General features: G+C 42.5%; 1 long non-coding RNA gene across 1 annotated transcript; it reads right to left on the bottom strand.

Moving 5' to 3' along the window:
- Positions 1-5,308: 5,308 nt before the first annotated feature.
- LOC145070477 (uncharacterized) lies at positions 5,309-6,214 on the bottom strand. Its single transcript, XR_013689961.1, has 4 exons — positions 6,077-6,214; positions 5,897-5,968; positions 5,631-5,733; positions 5,309-5,432 (listed from the first exon to the last, which is right to left on the bottom strand). It is a non-coding gene; the product is annotated as an uncharacterized LOC145070477 (long non-coding RNA).
- Between the last annotated feature and the right edge of the window lie 11,305 nt (positions 6,215-17,519).

Below are 17,519 nucleotides of genomic sequence, written 5' to 3'. Positions count from 1 at the left end.
TAGCGTCGATCACGAATGTTAAGTATGATGTACACCCCTTGGTCAAACATTTTCTGGCTTTCATTAGAGAAATGATCCCAGAATTTACTCTACGTTTATCTCCATACACCATAAACGATTCCTTCCCAGGTGGGTTCACTTTCACTATTTTCTTCTTGCATAAAATTTCGGCATCATTGGCGCTAAGCCAATCCATTCCCAAAACGATGTCGAAACCGTTAAGTTCGATAGGCAATAATTCCTCGTGGAACTTATTTCCATTCAGATCAATTAAGATGTTTTTCATACGATGGCTAACAGGTACAAACTTGCCACTAGCAACTTCGACTAATAAAGCATTATCTAGTCTATCAATAGGCAAAGCTAGTTTTCTACCAAATTCATGCGATATAAAGGAGTAGTTGGCTCCAGAATCAAATAAAATTTGGGCAGGCAATTTGTTAACGAGAAAGGTACCTGAAGCGACATCAGCTTCATCTTTAGCAGCTTCCAGTGTCATCTGGAATGCTCTCACCTTTGGCTTTGGCGGAATGTTGGGTCTTGCTGCTTCCTTCTTTTTCGGACAATCCCTTGAGATGTGCCCCTCCTCACCACAACCAAAACAAACATTCTTGGTGAAGGTGCAGTCATTGGCATAATGCCCTAGCTTTCCACATTTGAAGCATGTGGTTTCCCCGCCACACTTCCCATGATGCTTCTTCTTGCACTTGTCGCACCATTTCGCCTCTACCTTTCCTCCACTTCCTCTCGAACTAGACTTCGAGAATTTACTTTTCTTGCTGGACCCTGAAAATCCATCGATTTTCCTTTTCTCGCCAACCTCTGACCTTTCTAGACCTTTTTCCCTGATCTGGGTCTCAACATTTCTAGCAGCCCAGATGGCGGCTTTCAATGTGGTTGCTTGCTTAACCATTGGACCATAGTCCGCTGGTAGTCCAAGGGCAAACTTGTTGACCTTAGAGAGTTCTGTAGGCACCAAATATGGGATAAACTTCATCTTTTCTGTGAAACTTGCAGCGTATTCAGTAACGCTCAATTTCCCTTTCTTCAAATTCTGAAACTCATTACTGATTTCCAGAAGGTCCTGCTCGGAGCAGTATTGCAGTTTTAGTTGTTCCACAAAGTCTTCCCAAGACATTTTGCTTGCTTCTCCCTTGGGCATAGAGTCAGCTAACAGCTTCCACCAACTCAACACCCCAAATTTTAGCAGAGGGATCGCAAGAGCGGTCTTCTGCCTGTTGCTGCATTCGCAACTTTCAAACATAGTCTCCATTTCAGAGACCCAGTCCATAACTTGCACCGGCGTCGGGCTTCCGGATAGACATGGTGGTTTGGATGCCATGAAATCCTTATACTTGCACCCACGACCATCATTTCCTCCATACTGGTTATTGCGTCTAACCACTGGTTGTTCGTCTTGACCAATGATCCCACTAAAGTTTTCTCCTTCAGACTGCCCTCCATTCTCCTCAGGCTCTTCCGCTTGAATTGACGGTTCTTCACGATTCTGCCTAAGCAGGCGTCTTGTTTCTTCCATCTGACGATCCAACATCATTTGAATCATCATTTGTACACCAACCATTGTTATCGGCTCAGGTGCATCAGCTACAACAAGTACTTGTTGAATTACAGGCGATTGATTCCTGTTTTCATCAGCATTTCCAACTCCGCTTCTTGTTCTCACCATTTTTGATCTACACACCGAATAATTTCACCTTATTACTCCAAACGATTACATGCTAGTTCTAATATCGTATACATACGCTTAGAATCCTAAACACATAAACCTTCAGATCCGGTTGGCAACAAACCGTAGATCCGAACAAACAATATCATATATGGCAACATATAACATTTAGCACATAAAAGCATTTTAGGCAACTTTCCTAAAATAAACTAGTGCTCGTGTCTAAAATTTATCAGACACACATCTCACAATCTCCACTTAGCATACTAAGTTTAAGTCTAGAAATCCTACAAATTCCTAGTTTGCTTAAACTAATGCTCTGATACCAACTGTGACATCCCCAAAATCTCGGCCAGAAAAGACCGATTTCATGTATGCTTTTTAAACATTTTCAGAGTAAATCCGTTTGATTTTAAAAGAGATGCGGAATTTGTTCCCAAAAACAAAACATGATAAAATAGATATTTATCAAAACATTTCATATAGAAATATGATTTCATTTCATAATCAAAAGTCGGGATGTCATGTTCCGATATAGATCATAAAGCATAAACGATAACATCACAAGTCGTTCAACAAATATATACATATACAGACTTGTAAACAAAACAACTTGATGATTCGCCCATCTTAAGCTCTTGCGCCACTTCCTGTAATACAAATCAACTGAGTGGGTCAGGCTTGGGAGCCTGGTGAGCATATAGGGTTTTCAAACCCACAATAATTATATTTAATTACAACAATCAACAATAAACCCGATTACCCATTCCCGTTATCCTCACCTTACGTTCCTAAAAATAACGTCTATTATAAGGAACTTATTTCAGGATTTTCATCGGGACGGACATTACTGCAGAGGGGCTTCCTCAACAATAAGTGTCCTAAAGGCAACCATGTGGGGGATAGAGTACACCGGTGAACACGTCGTTCACAACACCTACAGGTAATGAGCCTGCTAGTGTTCCACAGGACAGTCTAGAATAGTCTATGGTCGTCATCCATACTCTGCTGAATGACTAGAATAACACCAATAACACCGAGGCCTCTCATCTGTTTATTACACACCAATTATCTACCCATGTTCTACCCAACATATTAGTAGATAAAAATATACACTACAAGAAAAAAGGCCTTTTACGACGCTCATTGCGCGTCGTAAAAGGCTCAGACGACGCGCAAATGCGCGTCAAGGAAGGCCCTGTCATAAAGAAAGACGACGCGCTTTTGCGCGTCGTCTATAGACGACGCGCATTTACGACGCTCATTTACGACGCGCATTTACGACGCGCGTTTACGACACGCAATGCGTATCAAGGAAGGCCCTGTCATAAAGGAAGACGATACGCATTCACGTGTCGTAACCTTACGACGCGCGTGTTAATGACACGCAATGCGTATCAAGAAAGCCACTGTCAAGAAAGGCCATGTCATAAATGAAGATGACACACATTTTTGCGTATCATAATTTTAAATGTTTAAAAAAAATATTATTTATAGATTTTTCTAATTTTCAAATTAAATAATACATTAAAAATCTCATAATACAAAATAAAATACCATAAATAACAAAGATAATTCATTTCACTAATATGTCAAATACAAATAACTATTCCAGTAGTGAGTAAATGTTATAAAAAAAAATGAACTCATTTATATACAATTGCATTATCTAGCTTCCTATGTGCCAAGAACTCTCTGTACAAAATGTTATCTTTGGTATGCATGTCTAAATACCTACTAACTCCTCCTATTCAAAAGATAGCCACCAATTTTCTCAGCAAAGTGTTGAAAAGGTACCTGCAATACAAAATCATTAACAAACATAATATATTTTAATTTTTTATTGAAGTATATGAAAATTGAAGTAGTTAGTTTAGTTAGCTACCTCATTTTCCTGTTTGATATCATGTGTAAAGAGGGCCTGAAATTGCTTAAAGCTCAACACCAGTAATCGCTAATCAATAAGATAATACTTTGTTTTTTTAACTTCTCCAACCATTGGTGGTTGTTGAGTTGACCCGACATCTTGTTGGAAAAATCAAGGCTTCCTTCAACTTCTCTCACTTTGTCCATAAGAAGGGATGATGGGCTTACTTCCTTCAAATCAATATTCAGATTCTTAAACAAAACCTGAAAGGCCACAATAACAATAGTGAATATAGTATATTATTGGAATTGATGTTATAAACTTTTTGATTATGATGTGTATAATATGATGTGTGTGCAGAAGAGTAGGGATCTTGCTGGGTACCATAGTTTTCAGCATAAGTAACCTGAACAGGAAGGGTTTGTCCGCTTGCAGCCCCACCGTATGCATGGTACACATCCACCACACCATGTGTGGCTGCAACTACAACTGGTTGTGCATACGAATCTTGACTGTTCACCATTGTCCTGCAACCTATATATATATATATATATATATATATATATATATATATATATATATATATATATATATATATTACAACTGCAACTGGTAACACTGTAACTCCTAGGCACCAAGAAGGGTATTTTTGGAAATTGTAAAAGATCAAAAAGGGTATTTCAGGAAAGTGAAAAACCCAAAAGGGTATGTCTGGAAATTGAGATACCTGAACAAGCTCTTCATTTTCAGTAGCACAATTGGGTTTATCTTCATTTTCAATAGCACACTTGCAAAAAATTTAAACTTTTAAAACCCATCTTAGAAGGACTAAAGGTTAGAAAGGAGAAGTAATGAAGCTATGAGTTGAGAAAAGAGTAATCACAGCAAGGTCTCTAAAACAGACCTGCTGTTCAAAACGGATTTACTCCAAAATCTAAAACAGAAACATAGCTTTAACTAAATTTTATAGAAAACTATGATTGTTCAGGATTCCAGAACTATAAAGAACTCCTTCTAACTCCAAAGGATGAATTAAATATGAATTTTACAAAAAGGTGTATCACTTCTATATCTAACAAGACAGTCAAGTGAGGTTGGCCAATTCTACCCAACTTGTGAGTAGAATTCGTCCATACCAAAATTCAGAGAAGTAAAGGACATACAAATGAAAGTCTCAGAGTTGGAATTGAATGAAAAGCATTTCCCAAGCTCCGGATATAAAATTCACATTGTGGACAATCACAACACTAGTAAAAGCTGGTGACTGCCCACTGATCTGGAGTCTGGATCAATTCTAACCAATTTATAATTGGAAATAACACCCCATCTGCTCCAGATCTTAAATTCATAATATCAGGAACATATAGAAACTTGGAATCACTCTGGATCCTTTTCCAAGCCTTATAAATGATGAAAACAAAATGACATATCAGAACAGACCCGGATCAGACCTAACAGCAAAGATTCCATTCTTGCACATAGATAAAGTCCTTACCAGTGAAGTTGGGCTGCTTAAGAAAGTTAGCCAACTCAATTTGTGAACTTTGGGAACTGGTTTGGGGTCCGTTTGAGTTCTATAGCTCAAGGTATGATTTTTACAATATGACTATAGATCTGATGGAAAACAAAATCATTGGAACTGGGTAAAAGAAGAATAAAAACCAATGAGTGGACAGAAAAAAAAAGTAAACAGGTAAAAGGAGCTAAACAGAAAGTTATACCAAATGAAAATACAAATGCCATCTACGCCTTACCATTCCTTGAATGTCTGATATACCTCGCGAACCACAAGTTCTTCCAGCTTATGATCATCAGGTTGAACACTTGTTACTAGCATTGTGATATCAATATCAAAAAGTTTCCACCTCTAAACGAAGGCTGCAAAGATACAAGGTCGAACAAAATTACATTATTACCCTCACGCTAAAAGTAATGGGAATTTAATAGTGATTTATTAAAAGTAAAATTCCAACACTCCACCAATCAGCGGCCTTATCATGGCCCCTCCCTTGTACAATTTCAGGTGTCATACCTTATATTTAGTAAGGAATGGAATATGGGATATGGGAAATATACCTTATATTTAGTAAGGAATTGAATATGGGAAATCATTTCAAAATCTTCAGTGTCTGCAGCCATCACTACAAATTCAGAAAACCCCTATTCAGGTCCCTTGTAACTGTTTAAAAAAAAGAAAAAACAAGAAGTTAGAACCAACATTAAGAACAAAATATCAAAAATAAATATCAAAACAAGTCAGAATAATATTCACAAAGTTGATAAACTTTGGTTAAGAAAAAGAAAAAGAAACATAGCCAATTTAGTTAGGCATTGAAACAAACCTGAATAATATCAAGCATTATGCAACTCTGGGAAAAGATAAGAACTTTATGGCCTTCCGGAATAAGATTACCCTGTAATTGAATAAAAAAATCACATTGTAAATTTGTACCTGATGTTATGAAACACACATTCAACTGATTAAGATTTTCACTGCTGTTATGAAAAATCTACATTTGTACCTGATGTTAAGAAAAATCACATTGTACATTTGGATGACCTAGAAGCAAAAGTTTTCACTTTATGTAGAACCATGAACTATATAACAGTGTATGGCATGACCAAGAGAAACTTTATGCTGCAAATCCTTCAAGGATGGTTGGCAACAATCATCTTTCATCTCATTATCAGACCGACTTCCAGCAGCAGCAGCTGGCAAGGAGCTCATTGATTTCTTCTAATAATGGGCATTGGAGTGAAGGTGAGAATGGAAATAATGATATGAGACTACTGTGACCAAGGGTATGATTTTCATTTTCTAACACAACATACCATTTTCTGTTTTCACCTGGAATTAATTTTCACAAAATAAAAAAAACATATAAGGTTTTCTCAAGTATCAACTATAAAAAATAAAAACCAATTTCCACTAATCTCGATTGATGTTACTGCTATTCAGATGAAAGAAGAAGAGGAGAGAAGTAAAATAGAGAAAGGAAAAGAAGGAGCTATTGTGGATCTTATGCAAGTGCTTCTTGCCAGCACTAAAGAAGTTAAGGAACAAAATGATGGGTTTGTTGATGTGGTGAAGAAAACCAAAGGAAATAATGGAAATTTGTTTTCAAAAGAAGCTACAGGGGGGGAAAACAGTTTTCGAGTCAGGGGCATCAAGGGAATTTCTCGAAAAATGAAGGTTCAGGGGTTTTTGCTGGAAACCGCAAGCAGGGGCAAAAATGGAATTATCTGAAAATTGGAAATTCTGGGGCTTCTGCTGGAATTCGCTATCAAGGGTATAATGGGAATAATCAGGAAAATTTGGAATTTAGTTTTGATAGAGGTGGGAAGACAGGAGGTAAAAATGGGCAGGGGTATTATGGGAATATTCAGCCAATGAAAGGAAAGTCTAATGATTCAAAGATTGAACAGGGGCAAAGTTGGAAAAGTAACAAGGTTATGGGAAAAAAAAAGGATGGGGGTGATGTTTCGGAAGTCAAAGGGTTTGTGGGGAATAGTTCTATGAGTCGGCCTGACCAGGAAGCTAAAAAATCAGAAGCAGGGGTAAATTTTAATGGTAACAGGCAGGGCTATATTCCGAAATCTGGGGCTCGATTTCAAAATCAATATTATGGCTTGCTTTTAAAATTGATTTCATTAATTTTATATAAGAAGGGTACAGCTGACCTAATTTTATATAAGAACTCTAGAACTGATACGTACCTTTCTCTTTGATAATTTCTTTTAAGATGACTATTGTTTAGGGCTATCAACAACACCGTCATCTCCGCTACCATAGTGTAATAAACAAAGCACCATTGAAGGCCCTTCATCATCTTCTGCTGCCATTACTTCCTTGAGTGAAAATTTCGAACTCGATGGGAGAGGAAATGAGTCGCCAATAAGAAATCTGAAATCATAAAATCAGATGGGAAGAAATCTGTGAAAAGAGTTGAAGTCGTTTGAGATACCGATGTAAATCCTTAGAAATCTCATTCGAGAAGAGAATGGAGAGCCGCTTCTTTTTTTGGCGCTGAATCGTTTCACCACCGGTCGATCACCACGGAAATAGGAGAACTGGAAGCTTAAAATAAAATAAAACCCTACACATATTTGTAATCTTCAATCGTCGGATCTAGGGCAGAAGTAGATGGACGATGGGAAGTAGAGCAGATGTGAAAATAACCCTCAATCGCTAGTAGGCTATGGAATCGTTAGCTTGTGAAAATTTTGTGAGGCAGTGGATGTGGGTGAGAGGTGGAGACGATGTAGGGTAGATATGAGAGTCATATGGAAATGAATGTAGGAGAAGAAGGCGAGTGTTTAAAAAATTTGGGGATTTCATTTTCCCTCTTAGAGACACGTGTTTCTTAAAAAAATATAAAACGACATTCACAGAGGACGCACGAGTGCCCTCCGTGTTTTTAATTTTTTTACATGAGACACTATTTAAGGGCACGCAATAATGCGTGACCTAAATCCTTAAATTTTTTAAAGAGACGACACTCTTTTAATGTCACTCTCCTTTGCGTAACATAAATCACCGAGTGTCGTGGTTTGCACGTCGTAAAAGGCTATTTTTCTTGTAGTGATACATTTTTACACACTGTTTAAAAACCTGTATAGCATGCTTTAATCAATACATATTCCACATAACAGATGAGGCATACACACATAACACGTATTTCATAGAGAATATATCAGATCTATGAGATAGAAGAGAGTGAATATACATTCACACATATAACCACAAAATATATACATGTAGCACGTATTTTATATTAAATACTTCATAATATTGCGTTGGAAAGAAAATAACTACACATTCACATCCTGTATTCTTAAATACGTTTAAAAATTACTTGTATAATATCGCGTATTGAAAAGGGACTATACACTCACATGATCAGAAGATGATCCGACAGCACTACGGCTTATAGAAGTAGTATACTTCGATAGATCTGGAAGATCTTCACCAAAACCGAACTCCTCGCGGGCAGAGCTTCGGCTCGGGAATAACGCTCTTCGGGATCCTCGGGGCTTCGGATCTTGCTTCGGGGCTCGGGAATGATACCGGGGCTTTGGGATATGATTGGCATGCAAATCGAGGCAAAACTTAGAGAGAGGGAAGAGTTTGAACAAGAGAAAATGGCTGATTTCGAGTTCTATTTATAGGCTGAGGGTCTGGGATTACGCGGGGCGTAATCTCAAATTACGCAGGGCGTACTCGGTTACGCGGGGCGTACTTTGACGTCACTGCATGCGTCGACTGGTGGCACTCGAGTATTGGTCAGACAAGTTGCATCCGACTGAGTACGCGGGGCGTACTCAATTACGCGGGGCGTAATTGACTCGTCGAACTTCTAAATTGCGTAACTTTCGCATACAAGCTCCGTTTTCGACGTTCTTTATATCCACGCGAAGGTCAGACCATACTCTACAACTTTCATTTAGACTCCGTTGGCTAATTTTGACTTCTATTTTTATTATTTATTTTTAGAAGGCCGGGACAGAAAAATTTCGTTATAAATTCATAACTTCTTCGTCTGACGTCCGTTCTCGCCTAACTTTTCATCGTTTCGCTACTAACAATGAGATCTTCGATTCTCATTTAGATTGATTCGGCTAAAAACCGCTCGATCTCAAATCGAGTATTTGGGCTGCATACTGCTAAGTCAAAACTTAGAAAAATCATAACTTCCTCATACGAAGTCAGATTTGGGCGTTCCTTTTATGCACGCTCTCGGTTTAACGAAATCTACGACTTTCGTTTAGATCGCTAAGGCTAAATATCGATCTATCTTAAATTCATATTTTACGTCACTCGACGTCGTGCCGGTTCTGTCGCGAAACTTCGACAGGTCATAACTTCTTCGTTATAACTCGGATTTTGGCATTCCTTATATCTCCGAAATCCTTGTTTCAACCACTACAACTTTATGCAAAGATATCGGGCTTATCTCACACTTTAATTTTGACGCTTATTTTATTCTTAATTCATTAAATTATAATAATTAAGAAAATAAACACATAAATCACATAATTCACATAATTCACAATTAATACATTTTTATTATTTCAAATTGGGGTTACAAAGGTTAACCTAGACTATTACATTGCTAAAAATGGCAATCCCAGAAACTCGGGCGTTACAGTGTTTATATGCAAAGATCTTTAGTTCAACAAGTTATGGATTAAGGAATCTGTATGCCTAGGATATAAGTGGAAGGTCCATGGTTAAAAAGATATTTTTAGTTCTAATGGTAGAAAAAGGCTCTTGTGATTGTGTTTTGGATTGGCTCCACCTGTGTGGAGGCCAGGTAAGTTATGGGGTTTTGGAATTATAACAGTAATGTATTGGATCGACAATTATAGGATCGGTGATTTATTCAGAACTAGAAGGATTTCTTCACAATGATGGTTTCCAGGAGGCTGGTAAGGAGTGTTTTCGGGGACGAAATATAATTTAAGTGGGGGAGAGTTGTAACACCTTGTTCTGAATCGTTTCCTAATTCGGGGTTGTGAGCCGAATATCGGTTATCATAAGGCTTAGGGCCTTTAGGAACAAGAGATTTAGACCCATTTGGCTATGGGTAATGTATTTTAGATGATTCGGGAGTTTTGGTTTGTGTTTTGGAGCCAAGAGGTATATCGGTAAAATGTCATTCCAGGATTTTTTTAGATTTTGGATTTTAGTTTGGGAATTTTTAAGGCGAGTATGAGTTGATATAAGTGTAGAGCTTCTTGTAACCTTTACATGGATATAAGGATCATCGAAATCGGATTTAAAACGAAGAAGATATGTCATTCAAAAGTTTGAAGGATTAAGGGCCAGCCTAATACGTGGTGCATACTTTGAGAGTACATTGGGCATACTAGGCAAGGGTGTCATGATTTCTCCTTGGAGTACATTGGGCATACTAGTGTTACGTATGGCACTCAACTCAGGCCCAAACCCTAATTTAGGGTCTTGGACCCTATTTAAGCTCCTTAACTCAACACCAAACCTTATTATCTTCACCATCCATCCCTTTAAACCCTATAATTGAAACCCTAGCCTCCATTGGTGTGGTTTTTGAGCTTTTGGTGGTATTTCATGCATTGGTGATCTTTGAAGAAGAATGAGCTTCTTAGAGAAGTGTGGGATTGCTTGGAGCTTTTGGATCCAACCTTAGTGCATCTTGATCTACCTTCTAGAGGTATAAAGTTTATAACTTGATGACTCTAGGTGTTAGATCTAGTTTAAGGAGTATTTTGGGTATATTTTGGTCCTTAGATTCATCCTTGTGAGTATGGGCTACTCCAAGAGCTTAGTATGTTGGATATTGGCATTTGGGAGGTCCTTTGTTCATAAAAATGTCATCTTGATGAGTTGTTGTAACAGCCCAAAATCTCAGGTATTATTAAATTATGTTTTGGGGTGATTTAAGAGGGGACTCGGCGAGTTGGAGCCTAGACTCGCCGAGTAGGATCGCAGACTTGGTCACGGGATCGCGACTGGACTCGACGAGTCCAGATATGGACTCGGCGAGTCGACGCTGTTTAGCGAAAACCCTAACCGTTCAGGTTTGGGACGTATAAAGGAGACTTATTGGCCGTCATTATTCATTTTAGCCTTCTGAGAAGAACCCTAAATCGATTGGGTGCATCTGGAGCAAGGATCATAGGCCATTATTGATTATAGAAGAGTGATTGTGCAAGGAAGAGAAGAGATTGGCTAAAGGAGCAGCAAGGGGGTCACATTCTGAGGATTGGGGACACAGAGAATACATCATCCAGGTAAGAATTCGTGTATGCTCTGCTATATTGATGTATTTATGGATTTAGGGTTTATGGAACCCTTGTGTGATTAGATTGACTGTTACCCTAGTTCCCTAAACGAGTGTAAACCTGTATTGAGACCCTTGGAGGTCCAGAATGTCCCATGTCTATGCATTTCGGGAATTGATGAAGGTTTTGGATTGGAATCCTTATGCCTTAGGTCAAAATGTAAATTATGAATCACGTGGTGTATCATGAGCACTGAAATGAGGACTTCACGTGGTAGATCATCCTAGGAAGGCCAGACCTAGGAATGGTCGAAGCAGTTCTGACCTTAGGATGCAGTTTGAGCGGTTGCATGGCATGGACTCGCCGAGTTCGATGAGCAGACTCGGCGAGTAGCTTGAAGATTTACTGGGACTCGTCGAGTTGTTCTTCAGACTCGGCGAGTTGAGTCGGGGTGGCCCCGCGATTCTTCCAGGAGTAACTCGTCGGGTCAAGGAGGATACTCGACGAGTAGATAGGGAATCCCAGAGAGTTGGAGGACGTCTAGACTCGCCGAGTCGCCATGGTACTCGCCGAGTCCGGTCGAGTTGACCGTTGACCGTTGACCAGAGTTGACCTAAGTCTGACTTCTTAGGGATAGTCACACTTAGAAGATATATGTGTTAATGAGATATGTGATGTTATAGGGAGGTTGTAGCTCGTCGGATTGTGCACGAGTGATTTCAGGATTTGCTAGCTTTCAGCATTCACGAGGTGAGTCTTCTCACTATACTGTACCCGGAAGGGTTTGACTGTGTGACCGGAAGGTCAGATACGATATGTGATATGTATGCTATATGTGGTAAGATATTTGTTATATGTGCTATGTATGTTATGTGGGCCGGAAGGCAATATGTTATGGGCCGGAAGGCGAATATGTTATGGGCCGGAAGGCGTGGTGTTGATGACCGGAAGGTCAGGGCCTGGAAAGGCGTATGTGCGTAAGTTGTATATTGGGGAACTCACTAAGCATTTATGCTTACAGTTGTTATATATGTGTTTCAGGTACTAGCGAGGACCGTGGGAAGGCGCCGGCGTGATCGATACACACTGAAGAATGCTTTTATGATCTTGGGATTTTGAATATTTGTATTTGACAGAATACTTAAACTATTTATGCCTTGTTTTGAATGGAAATAATTATATTTTAAAAATGAAAAATTTGTTTGAAAATTTGCGTTGTTACAATTGGTATCAGAGCCTTGGTTTGAGGGATTCGGGTGCACCTTCGGGGGTAACTGAACTCAAACCGAGGATTTGAGAAAACTTTTTAAATAAAGGCATAAATTTTTGTAAATGGTTTTGTGGTAAGCAAGAAAGAAGCAGTGTGTACGATCAGTCAGCGCCCGAACGGTAAAGATCCCCAAAATACCTTACAATATTATATGATCTGAATTGTTATGCATGCTAGAAGACTAGGTATTCATGATAGGAGTAGAGTGGCCTGATTTGTGATGCCTTAGTCTAGGGAAGTTTGCCTATATGATATGCTTTGCTAGTATGTGGGTAGATGGTGCATATCAGAAGTAGAGTACTCACTATCCGGAGTTTGGGGAGGAAGACTTGGGATGAACGCTGATGCGGTGTGGTCGGTAGTATTGGGCCCGTACTACCGAGGACACCGGGTCAGTGGGAGGCCCAAGTAAGAATCCCTGGATATCGGAGACTGAGTAGGGTTGCGTTATCGAGTGCGATTACACTCGCTGGAGTCTCTGATAGTTTTATGTTATATTTCAGAGACATCATGGTTAGACCACGCCACGGAGCGAGTTCGAGCGGTGTGAGTGACGAGGAGATTCGTCAGATGATTCACGAGGAAGTAGCGGCGGCGATCCGGGCTGAGATCCCGGAGATGTTTGGGTCTATTAAGACCACCCTGATGGAGACGTTCGATGAGCGGTACGCCGCATTGACTGAGGCTGCAACCGCTGCAGCTACCGCAGCTGTGGCCGCTGCTAGGCCACAGGGGGGTGACTCGTTGCTGTTCCGAGAGTTCAGCAACACGAAGCCACCAGAGTTCGATGGGACGCAGGATCTGATTGCTGCGATGAGGTGGATCGCAGATATAGAGGGGTGCTTCTACACTTGTTCATGCCCGGAGCACCTGAGGGTACGGTTCGCTTTGAACCAGCTCCGACTGGGAGCGAAGGACTGGTGGAAGTTCGTGACGGCGAACTTCACTTTGGCAGAAACTACGGCAGTGACATGGGAGGGGTTCACTGCCATGTTCAGGGATGAGTACGTTCCCCCGGTGGAGCGGGAACGATTGGTTCAGGAGTTCTTAACCCTCAAGCAGGGTACTGACTCGGTGGCGGCGATCACGCGGAAGTTTCATGAGAGGGCGATGTTTTGCCCCGAGCTGGTGGCCACAGAGCAGGCTCGGATGAGCCGGTACTTGGGTGTTCTGAGGAGGGAGATCCGGGAGTTTGTGTCAAACTCCACTTACCATACTTTTACTGAGCTTCAGGCGAATGCCAGGAAGCGTGAGATCGAGTTGGAGACTCAGGCCAGGGAGGAGGCCGAGTCTCAGCAGGCAGACCGGCGGCCGGCTCAGTCTCAGCCGGCAGCCAAGCGGATCAAGTCCGCCGATTCGAGGACGGGAGGTTCGAAGAGCCGCACTTGCGGAAAGTGCGGCAAGGGTCACGATGGGGCGTGTCGAGCCGGTGCTTGCTACAAGTGTGGCAAGGAGGGGCACATTGCTAGGGAGTGTCCCAAGGGATTTACGGTTTGCTTTCATTGCAACCAGACCGGCCATCAGAAGGCCGAGTGCCCTCAGCTTCGTCAGGGATCTGCACCTACTGCCAGGACTACTGAGACTCGACCGGTGAAGGTCGAGGCCCCGAGGGCTCGTGGGAGAGCCTTTCAGCTGACTGCGGAGGAGGTCCGCGCTGCGGCCGATGTCGTGGCAGGTATGTTGTAATTCATGTATTTATTTTAATGTCGAGATGTTATACTTATGTTATTATATGCGTAGGTACTTTCCTTGTGAACTCTGTGCCTGCCTTAGTGTTATTTGACTCGGGTGCGAGTAGGTCCTTTGTATCTTTAGCCTTTAGTCAGCATATCAGCGTTAGTCGTGAGTCGTTGAGTCGACCTTTGAGAGTTTCTATAGCTGACGAGAAAGTGATTCATGCCACGGAGGTTCTTCGGGGATGTGTGCTAGAGATTTTCGGGGTTGGGTTTCCGATTGACCTGATTCCTATTGCGATGGGTGACGTCTGTGTCATCGTGGGCATGGACTGGTTGAGCCGATTCGGCGTTGTCATCGACTGTGAGCGTCAGTTGGTGACTATACGAGACCATAGTGGGGGAGTTCTTTCGGTGTACGGCGAGGGTACCCGTTCGGGATCAACTTTTTGTTCGGCCGCTAGGGCGAGGCAGTGTCTACAGCAGGGCTGTAAGGGTTTTGTGGCGTATGTGATGGATACGCGGGAGGTTTCCGAGAGACCGAAATCAGTTGAGGAGGTTCCTGTGGTGCGCGAGTTTTCAGATGTTTTCCCCGAGGAGTTGCCGGGAGTACCTCCTATGAGGCAAGTAGAGTTTGGTATTGACCTGGTCCCGGGGGCCACGCCTATTGCTAAGGTGCCTTATCGTCTTGCACCTCCAGAGATGCAAGAGTTGTCCTCGCAGCTCCAGGAATTGCTGGGGAAGGGATTCATTCGGCCGAGCAGTTCGCCGTGGGGAGCACCTATTCTGTTCGTCAAGAAGAAGGATGGTTCACACCGGATGTGCATTGATTACCGGGAGTTGAACAAGTTGACGGTCAAGAACCGTTACCCGTTACCGAGGATCGATGACTTATTCGATCAGTTGCAGGGAGCATCTTGGTTTTCCAAGATCGATCTGAGGTCAGGGTACCATCAGGTGAGAGTACGGGATGAGGACGTCCAGAAGACAGCGTTTAGGACGTGATATGGGCATTATGAGTTTGTGGTGATGCCTTTCGGGCTCACCAATGCCCCGGCCGTGTTCATGGATCTCATGAACAGGGTATGCAGGCCGATGTTGGATCGTTCAGTGATTGTATTTATTGACGACATTCTGGTATATTCGAGATCTAGAGAGCAGCATGAGGAACATTTGAGGGAAGTCCTTGGGGTGTTGAGGTCGGAGAAGCTTTATGCAAAGTTCTCCAAATGTGACTTCTGGCTGCGGGAGGTCCAATTTCTAGGGCATGTTGTCAATCAGAAAGGGATATTGGTTGATCCGGCCAAGGTTGAGGCGGTGATGAGTTGGGAGGTGCCGAAGTCACCTTCTGAGATCAGGAGCTTCCTTGGGTTGGCAGGGTATTATCGGAGATTCATCAAGGATTTCTCCAAGGTCGCAGTGCCACTCACCAGATTGACCCGGAAGGGTGTTGCATTTTCATGGGGGCCCGAGCAGCAGACCTCCTTTGAGACACTTCGCCAGAGGTTGTGCGAAGCCCCGGTATTAGCTCTCCCAGAAGGGATGGAAGATTTTGTGGTATATTGCGACGCATCGATTTCGGGACTGGGTGCAGTGTTGATGCAGAGGGGCCATGTGATAGCGTATGCATCGAGGCAACTGAAGCCTCATGAGACGAGATATCCCACGCATGATTTAGTGTTGGGGGCAGTAGTGTTCGCTCTCAAGATTTGGCGCCACTACCTGTATGGGGTTCGATGTACGATATACACGGACCATAAGAGCTTGAAATATTTGATGGATCAGCCCAACCTAAATATGCGTCAGAGGAGGTGGTTGGATGTGGTCAAGGATTATGATTGTGAGATCCTGTACCACCCAGGTAAGGCTAATGGGGTAGCCAACGCGTTGAGCCGCAGGGCGGAGAGCACTCCATTGCGAGATGTATGCTTGAGACTGACTGTGATGACTCCAGTATTGGATGCTATTCGTGGGGCACAGGCAGAGGCTGTGCGACCAGAAATGCAGAAGAAAGAGCGGGTTGTGGGGTTAATTTCAGAATTCGTTAAGGATGGGCGAGGGATTATGACGTTTCAGGGACGGATCTGGGTACCGTTCGTGGGCGGTACGCGTATTACTTTGATGGGAGAGGCTCATAGATCGAAATTCTCGATCCATCCCGGTGCTACAAAGATGTATTTGGATTTGAGGAAGGAGTATTGGTGGCCCTGTATGAAGAGGGACGTGGCATGGTTCGTTGAGAGGTGCTTGACCTGCCGTAGGGTTAAGGCCGAGCACCAGAGACCGCATGGCAAGTTACAGCCATTGAAGATTCCTGAGTGGAAGTGGGAACAAATCACTATGGACTTCATCACCAAATTGCCGCGAACTGCCAGGGGAGTTGACGCAATTTGGGTGATTGTGGATAGGTTGACAAAGAGTGCACACTTCCTTGCCATCAGCGAGAGTTCTTCAGCGGAGAAGTTGGCGGAGATATACGTGAGAGAAGTGGTATCTCGGCATGGAGTGCCGATCTCGATTGTTTCAGACCGTGATGTGCGCTTCACTTCCAGATTCTGGAAGAAATTTCATGAGGAGCTGGGTACTAAATTGCATTTTAGTACCGCATACCATCCCCAGACAGACGGTCAGAGCGAATGGACGATTCAGACGCTGGAGGACATGCTTCGAGCATGTGTATTAGACTTCGGGGGTAGCTGGGATGTGTATTTACCCTTAGCAGAGTTTTCCTACAACAACAGCCATCATTCGAGCATTGGTATGCCACCTTTTGAGCTGTTATATGGTAGGAGGTGTCGGACCCCCATTTGCTGGGGAGAGGTGGGACAGAGAGTGATGGGCAGCACGGAGATCGTGCTTCAGACAACAGAACAGATTCAGCAAGTTAGGCAGAGGTTATTGACTGCCCAGAGCCGACAGAAGAGTTATGCAGACAGGCGCCGATCCGAACTTGAGTTTCAAGTCGGCGACTTCGTTCTCCTGAAGGTCTCTCCTTGGAAAGGAGTGATTCGATTCAGGAAGAGAGGTAAGTTGGGGCCCCGGTATATTGGGCCATTTCGTGTGATTGCAAGGATAGGTCAGGTAGCCTATTGGTTGGAGTTGCCAGCGGAGTTGGGACAGATCCACGACACTTTTCATGTGTCGCAATTGAGGAAGTGCATAGCCGATGAGTCGGCAGTGGTTCCATTGGAGGATATCCAGGTGGATGCGAGCCTGGATTATGCTGAGAGACCAGTGGCCATCAGGGATCGGAAGATC

The sequence above is a fragment of the Lactuca serriola genome, chromosome 8 (assembly GCF_051521515.1).
Source record: "Lactuca serriola cultivar US96UC23 chromosome 8, Lser_US96UC23_V15, whole genome shotgun sequence".
Lineage (NCBI taxonomy): Eukaryota > Viridiplantae > Streptophyta > Magnoliopsida > Asterales > Asteraceae > Lactuca > Lactuca serriola.
This window is presented reverse-complemented; position numbering and strand designations above follow the sequence as displayed.